We start from the raw sequence: 15,458 nt of genomic DNA, 5'->3' as shown, positions 1-15,458 counted from the left end.
GGTGTTGGAGTCGTCAGAACTCTCCGGCATCAGTGTTCTTTCTTCTCTTTCTGAGTCTGGGTATAAGCCAATGGCTGTAGCGAACATAAACGGCGTCACAAGTGTCAGCTTCAGAGAACTTAACACCATTGCTAACAAGAGCATGTCCATTAGATGCTCCTGTTAAACAACTGCAGCAGGCAGCAGGCTTGACGGGGAATTAACGTGTGGAAGAGAAGCAGAGCATTTCTAAATAATCTTTGACAAATGGTGTGTATTACTTAAGAGTTATCTGTGATGCATTATAAAACACACTTGTAACAATCACATTTAAAGGGGAATTTAACTAATTAAAAAATGTCCTGCTTACATCCGTTTTCTATTTTCTTGGTAATTTGTGATATTAGGTATCATGGTCAACAGCTAACACCCTTTCTTTTCTTATTTGTAAAGACACTGCTCAGGCTTCAAATAATGTTGGTGGGGCCCAAAACGTAAGGCACAGCACAACCATGAAAAAAGGTTAGTATTATTTAAGCGGTGCCAAGTTGTATTGTAAAACACCTCTTTTATCAGTTGCAATTAAAAGGTTACCCAAAAACAAATATGAACTTGGGTCCAAATCACTTAAACAGTTACTTCTTTTGGAGGAATGTTAACTAATTAAAAGTTCCTAGTTAACGCAGTTTTCTGTTTTTGATGTATTCAGCATTGCTGACTAATCCTTAATACCCATTTCTTATTCACACAGATGCGGCATCTTCGAGAGTGGAAAAAGATGTGGGAGAAATGGGGGAGCAGATGCTAGGCCCAGTGGAGAGCATTTCATCACGGAAGGCCGTAGTTAACAAAACGCTGTCTGGATCAAAACATGTCAGACCTTTGGATAGAACTAATACTGCGTTTAGAGACTTGTCGAGTGGTAATGTTTTAAAGTGTGTGAGCTACATAGCTCAGTTACTAGCTATGGGGAACACTAATGAAACGGATAAAAAGAGAAAATTAGAGCGCCAAAAATCTGTTTTTGCCGATGTACAACCCGATCTACCAAAAAATGTCCAGTCTTTTACCACTTTCCTTTTTGACATAACTTCAACTGGGGATTTAGCTCAAAAGGCAGCATTTCGCGACCTGGCAATGGGATTTTATGGTACAAATGCGCCGAACGCTGATGGATGTAAATGACTAAACATGCGATTTTAAAAGTGGTTAAAAGACCGACCCCTTACCAACATCATGCGTCAGTATGTTAATAAAAGAATTAAACTTGCAAAAGCATTTTTGTTGAGACACAAAAGATTCAGAGAGAGACACAACATTCCACATGACCAACCCGATCCACACAATGAGAATGCTGGAGTAGAAAATAATGTAATGGTCAGGGGTGCTGCAGTAGAACCTGATAACGATAACTTTGAAAACTGAGAGCCGGTTGTGATGAATGATGAGAATCATGTTGGTGGCGATGCGAATAGAGACCTCTTAGTTTTCCTGGAACTCGTGCAACGTTATGACAGTACCGATACAAATTTTAGGGCATCAGAGCACTATAAAGAATTTCGTTTTGTTTATCTTGACAAAGTTGACTCATATGTAGTGGCTATAGACACTGTACATGGAGCAGTCCAAAGAATACTGGATGAAATTTCACCAAGTGTAGGTCCTAATGACTTTGTGCAGTTGTGTTTGTCTTCCAGCAGGTTTAATGACCTGCTTTTCTCGCTCAGAAGGTGTCCCAGAGAATTAAATGAATTAAATGATTTTTTTAAATCACATCTCAGACCTCTTACAGAGCCATACAGATGTTCTAACAGATGACACCCTCAGATTAGTAGTCACAATATAAAGGAATATGGAGGGCGGTGCTCACAGAAGGTTTAAATCCATTTTGTACAGTAGGGTAATTGAACGGAAGGTACACCTTGTCGACTTACATTATCTGGACAGTAATCTGGATTTTGCAGGCTGTGAGTACGGCTTAATGAATACTCATTACGTGAATATGCGATAATGAAAAGTGGCTAAGCAATTTCACCACGATTTGTCTTTTTCAGAGAATCAGAAAATTAGCTTGTCAGATTTTGCAGCTTTTGAAAAACATTTAAAGGTGCTCATTAAAATTTTGTACCATGATCAGGGTGAGTAGAAATATTTTACATCGGGCCCCATGCCGCCAGAATCTAAAATACTTTTTGATCAATAAATAAATGAAAAAGTATATCTTTTTGTGTGTTATTTGTTTTTTTGGGTTCTCTTTATCTATTTTTATGACTCAGACGAAGATCTGATCACATTTTAGGTCAAATGTATGCAGACATTCAGAAATTTTAAAGGGTTCACAAACCTTCTAGTACCGCTGTAGTTATTTTATTTTTCTTTTGTTGTGTCCATTGTTCCCCTGCCTGCCTGGCTCTTGACCTGTGACTGTCTGAACGCACACAGGAGACTTTCAGGCAGGGGGTTTGTCCTGAGCCTCTGTGAAAGACCCACACACTCTCATGAATAACTGCTCCATTAGCACATCACTGTACAACTAAACCACTCTGCCAGGGAGAGCCAGGACTGGACTTCAGCCCTGAACCATCCCCCTCACTGCAGCAGGGGCGCAGACAAGATACTGAATCCATCTTTTCTCCAGAAAGCAATGGCCTCACTGCCATTTCTTCCAATCCAAGCAGCAAGTTACAACAGCACCATTTTCAACTCATCTGGGAGTTCCCACTGCAGTATCGACACAAGCCAGTGGACACTGATTTGGGCCAGAGCTGCATCGCTCCTGGTAACTCAGTGCTGCTTAAGAAAACCGGGCCTGCTCTTGTGCTGGGCAGACCAGTCACCTGTGGTGATTTGCCTTCACATGAGGGTACCATTCATGGATCCCTGTTGAAAAGGACCAACCAGTGACCAGCTTGATACCCCAGCAAGAAAGAAACTATACTGATCTCAGGTTCTGTTTTATGTGATTCTGATTGCATGTTAGATAGCAGTTTTTTGTTGTTTTAACAGCTTCTATATTTTAACATTTTTATGTCATAACGTTATTTGTTGTTGTTTTGCTTATAGTGTGATATACTGCAGTTCTGTTGTTGTTTTGTTTCAGTTTTTATATAGGAACTGTTTTGCCATTTTTTTATTCTTCCATGTTCCAGTTGAACTGTTTTTCTTAAACCATTTAATCTGACTCAGTTTTGTAATATTCCTGAATGCTGCATTATACAACAACGGCAGAAAAAAGTTTCCAAAATAAAATTTCCAGATAGGAGAAAATTGTCACCTGTCCAAAGGTTCCCTTTGGCACCCAAAATCCAGCACTGAGTGAAAAAAAATGTATAAGTATAACTTTTTACAGATCATCACACTGAGTATTGGTGGTTCAGTCGTAAAATTTTTGCCTGACTCGTGGGAGGCCTGGGTTTGATTTTCAGCCAACGCAACAATTTTTGCAGCTAGCTGCTTCATCACCTTGCAACTCACAACAAAAAAGGCACTGAACCTGTGCAGCTGTGAACCTGGTCAGTACCTGGATGGGGGAGACCTCCTTTGAAAAACAACATTTGCTGCTAGAAGTGGTGTAAAGAGACTCTTAAGATCTTCCAGAGGTGCCTGTCTAATAGTATTAGTTTCCTTCAAGATTGCTCAAGAGTGTACCTTTCACTGATGCACAAATATTAATGATGGGGGTGTACCTTCAAGGTGCCTTACAACTGTAGACACTGATAACCCACTGATCACTGATCAATCCCTACTACACATCATCGGCTCCCCTGTGGAGACAGCTAGAAGTACTAAGTTTCTAAGCATATCAGAGATGACATCACTTGGACATTCAACACCAGCTCCCTAGCTAAAAAAAGCACAACAACTTCTCCACTTCCTGCGGCGACTGAGAAGGACAAACCTCCCCCCCATACTATCCACATTCTATAGAGGTACCATCGAGAGCATCTTGACAAACTGTATCACCGCAAGTCCCTGCAATGAATTGTCAATACAGCAGGAAACATCATTGGAGCCTCCCTTCCGTCCATTCAGGACATCTACCACAAACGCTGCACACACAAAGCCTCCAGTATTGATGATGATCCCTCCAACCCCTCCTGCAACCTCTTTGCCCTCCTACCATCTGGTAAAAGGTATTGCAGCTTTTTTCCACAGGCTGTCAGGCTCCTCAACACCCTGGTACCTACTGCACCTACTCCAAATCTGGAAACCTAGTTCTTTTTTGCCAAATATCAGATATACTGTCTGATGTATTCTTTGCACAATTCTGTAAACTAAATTGCACTATGCACATTAAGTACCCTGTACCCTCTCAGAAATGTGTATGTCTACATTGTCTATAGCATTGTCTTGTCAGTGTCTTGTCTGTATTCGCACCGCAGACCTGGAGAACGATATCTCACTCCTCTGTATACTTGTATACGGCTGACATGACAAATAAACTTGAACTTGAAGTTGATCAGAGACAATTCGTAGCGTGTGATCATTTTCACATACTCCTTGTGTCGGAATGGTAGGATGAAGTAAAATACTGCTTTGACATGTAACGGCGTTATATTCAACTGCAGGACTGAAGGGGTGTTTTTTGTTTTTCATCAACGGCAATTCCTTAATCTAAAACTAGTTAAAATGCTATTGAAACTGCAGCGTGGTGCAGCTTGTAAAATCCTTGTACACATTTCTCCATTACTGATGTTTTTTTTTAACAACGTTCCATTTTCATGTCTAAACAGGGAGACTTTATCATTCTAACTTTAAGCCACCCTTAAATTCTCTGAGGCCTGTCTGTCTGCTCGCATGTATTTTGTACGTTTTGTGGTACGTTTTTAAGTGGTTAAAATGATGGATTTAAACCCGCTGCCTTGGAAATAAATTCTTCAGTGTCTATGAACGACATTTTGCAGGTGGAAGCAGATGATGCTTTTTGCATTCACGTGTCTTGTGCCCTACTTCCAGCCTTTGAAAACCGAATTAATTATCGAAAGAACCGACTCCCTAACTGTTTGCAGTGCACGAGGAGGAGCAGTGACGATAACAGAGGAGGAGTGAGGATGGCACAGTTGGAAACACGTTTTCATGTGCTCCACTGGAAGGAATGAAAATAAATGCTGAAACCCGAAACAATAGTAACCATAAGAGGAAATGCCTCCAAGCAGCAAGCAAGCACCCCTTGTTAGTACAGTGATGAATATCCCTGCTTGTCAAGTTGGAGACTGAGGTTCAATTCCCCCACAGGGAGAGATGTATCTTTTCTTTTCTATCAGATTCCAATATCTCATACATTGAGAGAGCTTATGTAATTTTCCTTTCCTGTCATTTTCTGACAACTGTTCCACAGGGGCACCTAGTCAACTCTTAACTGCTTTTCGAAAATCTGACAATGTGTTTGATAAATTGTTTTTTTTTAAAAACGAAGTTCATTATTGATCATAACAACCTCCAGCGGGGGAAAAAAAGGGATGAACATGCGAGGCGTTCTTGAATCAGAACCAGGTTATGCAGGTTTCTGTTCTGTGGTGGTCAGGACACATTTGTACAAGAAAAAGGAGGAATTACTTCACTCCTATTAAGCACGAGCTGAAACAGGATAAGAACGGGAGATTTTGTGTGTTTGTACATATGTCAACGCATTATCTACATCGTAGTGCCTTTCTCATTTGCACAATACTAGAAGGACCATAGAGCAAGCTCTTTATCAAGGGTAAGATTCAAACCCATGCCTCCAGGGTGACACCACTATTAAAAGCTTTGGAAAATGTGTCAGCTTTTATAATCCATCTTATTTCTGGAGTGAATGTTCTATTTGAGAGAAAAGCTAAGATGCTCATGAAGGTGGGCATGACATAGGTTCTGTGCAGGATCTGTGAATCATTTAATATAAGAAAATAATATTTAATTGCATTAAGTTTATGTGGCTGTTCAAGTGTATATATATATATCGCTTGTCCTCTCCGGATTAAACCAAAAAATAGTTGCATTGAAAAAAACAAAACTTAACATATAAAAATATGGAATTAGTAGTAATGGTGCCAAAATAGATTTTCTTATTAGGACAGATTTATACAATATCTCTTGATTCTTTATTATTTCCCTCTTTATTGGATATATATTTCTTGCATTTGATATTTATCCTCTCTGGGGATACATACACTTTAGATTGTGCAACAAAGACTTTGAACTTTTTGGTAGAATTTAATGAGATTTGTGACTTTTTTTCTTAAGTGTGACAGTTAAGGATCCTAATCTGTTTTATACATGTTTATTGCTTGGTAAGTTAAACATGGTACCATGTTTATAACATGGTAAGTTAAAAGCTGTTACACAATTACAAGCCTATCCAATGAGAACAGTCTTAACTGTAAATTAAACAGGACTAAACTTAACATCCCAAGACTACAAAGAAATAAATAATTAATTCAATTTAGATTTAATTTTAAAATTGTATAAAACTAAAAGTTGTATACATTTTATTATACATATAAATTAAACTTCACGACTAGAACTAATTCCATTTTAGTCAACCATAAGTAAAAGGAAAAATTTAGTTACAAGTGATCTATACTAAATCAAAAGTGGGTGACTACAAAGTGACTATGACTAATAAACATTTTAGGAACAAGTAAAGGTTTATTCCACACTGAAAAGAGAAAAAAGGCAACACAATGTTTCAGCTGTGAAGCTTTCTTCGGATATCACATGCTGACACAGCTACCTACTTGAACTAATAGACATTTTAGTTGACTTGACTAAAACTATGATTAAATCAAACTGGTGACTAAATTGGTGTGTTTTAAGTCACTGGATAAAGACTGGATAAAACTTCCCATTGTGACTGTAGCTGAATGATCTTTCTCCTGTGTGACTGCACTGGTGGACTATGAAGGTCTCTTGTGAGTGTGCTGGTGGCTTTTTAAGTTCCTTAACTGACTAAAACATTTCCCACACTGACTGCAGCTGAATGGTCTCTCTCCTGTGTGAACACGCTGGTGAGCTCTTAAGGTACTTGAGTCAATAAAACTCTTCCCACACTGACTGCAGCTGAATGGTCTCACTCCTGTGTGAATACGCTGGTGAGCTCTTAAGGTACTTGACTGACTAAAACTCTTCCCACACTGACTGCAGCTGAACGGTCTCTCTCCTGTGTGAATGCGCTGGTGGGTTATTAAGTTACTTGACTGACTAAAACTCTTCCCACACTGACTGCAGCTGAACGGTCTCTCTCCTGTGTGAATGAGCTGGTGTCTTCTTAAGTTATTTGAGTGACTAAAATTCTTCCCACACTGACTGCAGCTGAACAGTCTCTCTGCTGTGTGTATGAGCTGGTGTTGTTTTAAGTGGTATAATTGACTAAAACTCTTCCCACACTGACTGCAGCTGAACGGTCTCTCTCCTGTGTGAATGCGCTGGTGAGCTCTTAAGGTACTTGACTGACTAAAACTCCTCCCACACTGACTGCAGCTGAACGGTTTCTCTCCTGTGTGAATGCGCTCGTGAGCTCTTAAGTTACTTGAATGACTAAAACTCTTCCCACATTGACTGCAGCTGAACAGTCTCTCTGCTGTGTGTATGAGCTGGTGTTGTTTTAAGTGGTATAATTGACTAAAACTCTTCTCACACTGACTGCAGCTGAATGGTCTCTCTCCTGTGTGAATGCGCTGGTGTCTTCTTAAGTTACTTGACTGAGTAAAGCTCTTCCCACACTGACTGCAGCTGAACGGTCTCTCTGCTGTGTGAATGCGCTGGTGTCTTTTTAAAAAGCATGATTGACTAAAACTCTTCCCACACTGACTGCAGCTGAATGGTCTTATTATCAAGCCCTGTTGGAGCTGCTGTTGTTCCTCCCTGTTCTGACTCTCCTCTGTGTGATGTAACTCAGTACTTATCTTATTAACAGGTGCATCAGGCTGCTGGCCTGCAGGGTCAATCAACTGGGGCTCCATGTCCTGCTCTGTAAGATTAAACTCACCCAGTTCTTCACTGTGCTCTTGTACAGACACACAGCCAAGTCCACTACAACCTTCTGTAATATTGTATGGGTCCAGATTGGTAATCTTCTCTATAAAATCATCAGATAGTAGGAATCCAGGTGTCTCACTCTCAGGCTCTGTCTTCATCATGGGCACAGAGTCCAGATCCTCCACTCTCTGTCTGCTCTCTGTGGGCTGCTCATTGAGTTTCTCTTTCCCTTCTGCAGAAGTGAGCTCTGTCTCCTGCATCAGACTGGAGCTCCACTCCTCCTCACTGTGCTGCTGTTCAAGAGGAGCCCTTTCCCCAGCGTCAGGGAGAGCACTGGCCTCTAACCCTGCAAATACAGGACACAAGGACAAGACCTTTAACATGGGATGAAAGTAGTATTTAAAAAGGAAATAACAACATGGAGATACAAGAAAACAAATGTTACAATATAGGGATTTTTAGCATCTATACAGACCACCACAGAATACTAAAACACCCCAATGTTCACTTTATCCTTTCATAGTACACATTTAGTCGACAGTGTTAATTTAGTCGACAAAAATTACGACGAAATGTTTTGCAATTTTAAAGAAAATGAAACACTAAAATAATCCACAATGATAGTGACAAAGACTTGATTGCTTTGCATTTCTGCTTCAGTGCACTAAGATGAGACAAAATGACCTACTGGAGTAAAACTCATAGTGAAATTAATTTTGCAACATGAGATTCACCATTTGTGTATTTACTTTTGTCTGGCAAAAAGCAGGCTGGCTGCAACAGGTACAATCTTAAGTCTGAGGCTGTGTGTGGACTGTGCATTGCCTAAGGGCTACGGATGTGTAAGAATCGCAGTTATCAGGATCTGCCATTTTCTATCTTCTTCTGTTTTACAACTGTCTCCCATTTCTGGATGGTCTTTTCAACACCTCCTGGCATGAATTCTTATTGTGTGTTAATTGACTGCCACAATGAGATGTATACACTAGAATAAGCAGATTAAAGAAAATTGAAAACTAGAGAAGAAAGACATGCTTGTGGTTCTCCATGCTTTCAGCTGGAAAAAAAAGATCTGGAGTCAGGAAGTATTTCATGTATAATCAGACCAAGAAAAACTCTTGTACAACATTACTGAAGATAAACAGAACTCAGCCACATTATGAGTTGAAATCTGCAATAGATCTGAAGAGCCATCTGAGCTACAGCACCCAGACACTGGGATTAAGACATCTCTTTAAAGCCCTGTCCAAATCCAAAGACAGTACAGTTAAAAAAAACTACACATTCCTGTTAACATGGCGGTGCATGTGATCCTTGCCTTTAACCAACGAAACAGGGTGAAAAGTCACATGGCTTTGGGGCCGAGTTTTGAAAGCTTAACTTATCGGCAAAAAAGTGTAACTTACATCATAGGGACCTCAAATTGTCAGTTACACAACTCTGTATGTCGCTTAAGCCACTCCTATTTGCCTTTTTAGTTATGGAGTCGGGAAGACAGAGCTCTGGGGTGCAGCTAAAAAAGGTCCCCTCACCCACAGAATGTAGATGATCCTGAAGACCAGAGTCAGATGAACAAAGGTTGCAAGGTGGGGAGTAGATGGATAATAAATCAGACAAGTACTGAATAAGGATGAGAAAGTTAAAGCTGACTCGAAACCTGATAGGAAGCCAGTGCAAGGACAAGAACTTCCGCGTAGACTTTAAAATCCTCATGCTCACCTACAAGGCTTTACATGGCTTGGCACCTCAATACCTGTCTGAACTTTTATCGCCCTACTCCCCACCTCGCAACCTCCGCTCTTCAAATTCTGCCCTCCTTACTGTCCCCCAAGCCCGTCTACATTGTATGGGCGACAGGGCCTTCTCCTGCTATGCCCCCAAGCTCTGGAACTCCTTGCCCAAGGATATTAGAGAGTCACCTTCTCTAAACTCCTTCAAATCCAGACTCAAAACCCTCCTTTTCAGAAAAGCCTTTACTTAACTGGTTCCATTCTTCACCCCTCTGCTCTTCTTAATACCATCTTCCACGGTCTCCTCTATTGTTATTGTTGTATTGCTGTAATTATAATTGTGTCCTGTCTTGTGAAATTTTTCTTATTTATTGTTGTAGTCTTCTTATTTATTGTTATTGTCATCCTGTAAAGCGCTTTGAGAAGCCACCTTTAAAGGCGCTATATAAAATAAAGTTTATTATTATTATTATTGAAGACAGGCGTAATGTGATTGCTTGCTTGCAACCCAGTAAGGATTCTGGCTGCCAAATATTGGATATTGCTCAGTGTGGATTTAATTACCCCAGTGAACAGGATGTGCATATATTTATTCTAGAAAAATCCCTTTCTTAGTTTGTCTTGTGCTCTTTAAAAGAAAGGGAATCAGTGCGATATTCTACAATGCAGAGTGCTTCTACCAGTATTTACATATGATATTCGTTAAACAAATTAATACAAGCAGTTTTTGAGGATTTATTTGCAGGATGCAAAACTAGAGATGTAGGTAGATAAGAGATAATTTTGGGAAAGTTGAGAAATGCGCTAATAACAAGAACACTTACTAAAAGGGTTAGGCAAACTTTTGACAAATTGACAGGAGATGTTATAGACTGTGCCAGCGGCCATATCACCCTGCAGCTCTCAACTGGCAGCCCACTGAAGCTAAGCAGGATTGAGCCTGGTCAGTACTTGGATAAGAGACCTCCTGGGAACCTATGGTTGTTGCTGGTAGTGCTGTTACTGGGACCAGTGGGGTGTGCCCACCTTGCGGTCTATGTGGGTCTTAATGTCCTAGTATAATGGCAGGGACACTACACAGTAGTGGGCACTGTCTTTCAGATTTGACGTTAAACCGAGGTCCTAACTTTCAGTGGTCATGAAAGATACCAAGACATTTCTCGAGAAGAGTAAGAAGTTATCCCAGTGTCCAGGCCAAATTTCCCCCTTAGCCTTTACCATGGCCTCCATACTATCTCCATGTATGATTGGCTCACACTTGCCCTGCGATGGACTGGCTGCCTGTCCAGGGTGTACCCTGCCTTGCACTCGTTGCTTGCTGAGATAGGCTCCGGCTCTTTCCGCAACCCCGAATGGGATAATGCGGTTAGGAGGATGGATGGATGTTATAGACTGCAGAGGAAGATGATGAAGTTAAGAGACAGAATGTTTACACAGCTACTGAAATGAGGATTGCATTTTAGATTTTTTGTAGTTGCTAGCATTGAACTGTGTGTTGGATGCACGTGAACTGAAGGAATGTGCAAACATAGCTGATAGCTGATCCATGGAGCAAGGATCTTAAGATGTTTATATATAGAGTCAATTTGTTTAAATGACTAGTTATGAATATTGATGTGCCAGAGAGGTGGAAAGACTGTTTCCTTAAGCTAGCACTATAAAATAATTTATCCTCAGTGAGATCCTGCGATCTCATAGCAGTTTTTATCACTATGTATAGAGTTGTTACAGTGCCGTTAATCCCCTCCATTTTCTAATCTCTTTATCCAGTACAGAGGAGCTGGAATCTATCCCAGCATGCAACAAAGCACAAGACAGAATACACCCTGGACATAGCACCAGTACATCACAGGGCAGACAAACAGACACAAACACACACTCACAACAGGATCAGTATTCCCATAAGCCAATTAAATCATATCACCTGAAGAAAACCCACGGAACCCAGAGAGAACATGCAAACTCCACAAATATAGTACCCCAGTAATTGAACCTAGGGCCCCAGTGCTGCAAAACAGTAATGCTAACCACTGCACCACAATTAGAAATGGATGAATAGCTTAGTCATCTTTCTAGTTCAAAGAATTGCATGCATAATTTAATTTTGAAAGCCACTGAGACATCTGGTGCTACTGTTGTATTTGTGAGAAAACATGCAAAAAGATTGCTTATAACAAGTGATATGGCCAGCAGCCATATCACTCTGCAGCTCACAACTGATAGCCCCCACTGAAGCTAAGCTGGTGTGAGCCTGGCCAGTACCTGGATGGGAGATGTCCTGGGAAAAACTGAGGTTGCTGCTGGAAGAGGTGTTAGTGGGCCCAGTAGGGGACCCTCACCCTGCGCTCTGTGTGGATTCTAATGCCCAAGTATAGTGACGGGGACAATATACTGTAAACAGGCGCCGTCCTTCGGATGGGACGTAAAACCGAGGTCCTGACTCTCTATGGTCATTAAAAATTCCCAGGGCGTTTCTCGAAAAGAGTAGGGGTGTAACCCCAGTGTCCTGGCCAAATTTCCCCTTACCAATCATGGCCTCCTAATTATCCCCATCTATGAATTGGCTTCATTGGGTGTCTGTTTTGTTTTTAATGTCTGTATCTTGTTCTTTATGTAATGAAATTGTTGTACTTGAAGTTGTAAAACTCAAAACCTTGGTTTACCAGGAGACTTTAATGTGATTTCTTATTATAACATGCATCTGCAGTTGATATGTTTATATTTCACTACATTTACCCATAATCATTATGCCAGCATAGGTTAAAGCAAAAATGGACACTAGACTCTAGAACCCAGTAAAATAGCAGATAATTTGGATTTGTTGATTCCTTTTAGGATTTTGAACACTTGATTCAGGCCCCTTCATAGCTTTCTCTGTTCAAGCTAAAAATAAAAAGGTTCAGTGTGTAGCAAAGAATCACCAATAGATTGAATGTGGAAAATAAGTCTCATTCTAAGTTTCTTGCTTTTGAGAGCAAACTTACCCAGATCTGCAATATTTTAAAATATATGCCGTTGTTTAATAAAAATATCAATGTCCAGTTATATGCTTGAACGAGACAGAAAAATTACGATTATGACCTACATATTAACACACTGACCAGAATAATTGAAAAGCTTTGATTCAGAACCCCTGCAGTTAGTGTTAATTAGAAAAACAACAGTGCTGAAACCTGAGCACAAATTCAGCTGCTCTCCAGCTTTGTTCTGCACGGCATTTTGTTACAATTGAGCTCAGAGCTGTGTGCTCCTTTTGAAAGTTTGTTGCAATTACTCTACTCTCCTCCCCCATTGAAAGCTGGAGTGTGGTGAGCGTTCTTGCGCACTATTCCACCATTGGTGGTGGTGGAGGGGGGTCCCCATTACCTATAAAGCACTTTGAGTGGAGTGTCCAATAAAGCGCTATATAAGTGTAAGCAATTATTATTATTAACAACTGTGCCATCTTAATCCTTAGTTAAGACATTTGATTTTTATGAACAGTTAACATTGATTATTCATTCATTCATTATTCAATCATTTGGAAGTACAATAGGCTTCTGCAAAAATAAATTTAGATGGTGAGAAAGATGTGTAATGATACATCTATACATAAATAAAATACTGACTTAGAAGTCAAAGAAAATTCACATTGTTTAGTTTTAAACACTAAGTTATATATGCAGAAGCAATGGGTGCCATTTGCACTTTAATAATAATTGCTTACACTTATATAGCACTTTTCTGGACACTCCACTCAAAGCGCTTTACAGGTAATGGGGAGTCCCCTCCACCAACACCAATGTGCAGCATCCACCTGGAGGATGCAACGGTAGCCACAGTGTGCCAGAACGCTATCAGTGGGGAGGAGAGTAGAGTAATGAAACCAATTCATAGATGGGGATTATTAGGAGGCCATGATTGGTAAGGGCCAATAGGAAATTTGGCCAGGATGCCGGGGTAACACCCCTACTCTTTTCGAGAAATGCCCTGGGATTTTTAATGACGACAGAGAGTCAGAACCTTGGTTTTACATCTCATCCGAAGGACGGCGCCACTCTTTTCTGTGTCGGAGCACAAAGAACTCAAGTGTTTGTCAATCTAATTATTTCTATATATGGGGGATATAGATATATAATTGAATTGTTGATTTACCCTCTGGGCCATTTCAGGCTGTTCCTCTAATTTCAAAACTCCCTATTTGTAACCATTGGTGTCAACAATATTCTGTGATGGTATCCTATGCATGGTGTATCCCACACTGTGCCACTTGCATGCTGGGATTGGCTCCGACTCTACCGTGACCCTGTACTGGATAGAGTAGTGAATTCAACTGAGAGGAAACGACTCTCTCTAAAAGACTCATACACATTCTACTGTGTGCCTAATCCAAAGAGGTCAGGAAGAAAACAGTGGACATTACAGTGCTGGTACTCAACTGATCAATAAGAGCAGACAACACTGACCAGACATTGTAGCAAAGAAACACCAAGAGAAAAACCCTGGGAACAGAGATTCCTTCAAAATCCAGGACACTCCTCCAAGATCAATGAATACAGCAGAATCCCCAAACTTAAAACACCCCAATATGCTGCAGCTCACCAGAGACAATCCAATATTCACTTGCTCCTGCACCTCAAACCCCTGACAAATAGAAAACATAAGAATGCATATATCTATCGACTGATTGACCATTTTTATTCTGTTTAAAATGTCACGTTTACTTCCAGATTTTATTTGCTTTTGTAAAACCTAAATCACTGAAAAAACGTTTGGCCAAGATTATATTAAAAATAAGTTAAATAAATTAAAAATATATTAAACATATTTCCAAAGATAAAAAACACTAAACAAGCAAGATACCAATGTATTCTGTAACAATGATGTAAATGCAGTAGCTCATCATTTTTTACTCCAGTTACTGAATGATATAGACTAAACAACGTCTAAACAATGTGTTCTCGGCCCTGTTACTGAAATACAGGTGAGGGGATGAGGAGAATGAGGGGTTAATACAGACACAATAACTGGACACTACAGTACATTAACACTGCACTGATAGAGAGAAGGATTAATACAGACACACTGACTGGACACTCCAGTACATTGACACTGCACTGAGAGAGAGGGGGGTAATACAGACACTCTGACTGACACTACAGTACATTAACACTTCACTGAGAGAAAGAGGGGTTAATACAGACACACTGACTGGACACTCCAGTACATGAACACTGCACTGAGAGAGAGGGGTTCATACAGACACACTGACTGGACACTCAAATATTGTATTTGTATTTGTATTATAATAATTGTGTAATATTATATACTGTATATATATATATTTCCTAATAACATCGGATTACACACTGATTTAGAGAAACAGATGCTGAATCTGAACGAGTTGTTTTTAGCACCATAACCGGATTATAACAATTTCAGTTTCCAGTAAAGCATCCTGTCGCTATATCACACAAGTCTTTCCACTTCCGTATCTCCACTATATTCTCACCAGTGAGAAAGTTAAAGACACTGTTTTTAAACACACACACTCTGACTTCGTACAGGTCACCACACTGACCTGACAGCTCCAGTTTCGTGTCCATTTCTTCCTTTATTCCTGCAGGGACTTCACAGGGAAGCATGTGTCCAACACGATCTGTCTGTCCCTGATCTCCTCCAGCTCCCGACTCCTTCTCCCACAGCTGCAATCTCCACTTCAGGCTCTCGTTTTCCTTCTTCAGCTGCGCCATTTCCCTCCCGACACTGTCCTCCACACACTGTGTGATTTTAAACACGGCCCGTCTCACCAGA

At 40.4% G+C, this 15,458-nt stretch overlaps 1 pseudogene across 1 annotated transcript; it reads right to left on the bottom strand.

Annotated features, from left to right (window-relative positions):
• Positions 1-6,146: 6,146 nt before the first annotated feature.
• Positions 6,147-15,458, bottom strand: LOC148671502 (uncharacterized; annotated as a pseudogene). Its single transcript, XR_015936654.1, has 2 exons — positions 15,226-15,458; positions 6,147-8,281 (listed from the first exon to the last, which is right to left on the bottom strand). The product of XR_015936654.1 is annotated as an uncharacterized LOC148671502 (transcript).

Source organism: Lepisosteus platostomus, chromosome 5 (genome assembly GCF_059453375.1).
Source record: "Lepisosteus platostomus isolate fLepPlt1 chromosome 5, fLepPlt1.hap1, whole genome shotgun sequence".
In the NCBI taxonomy this organism is placed as follows: domain Eukaryota; kingdom Metazoa; phylum Chordata; class Actinopteri; order Semionotiformes; family Lepisosteidae; genus Lepisosteus; species Lepisosteus platostomus.
This window is presented reverse-complemented; position numbering and strand designations above follow the sequence as displayed.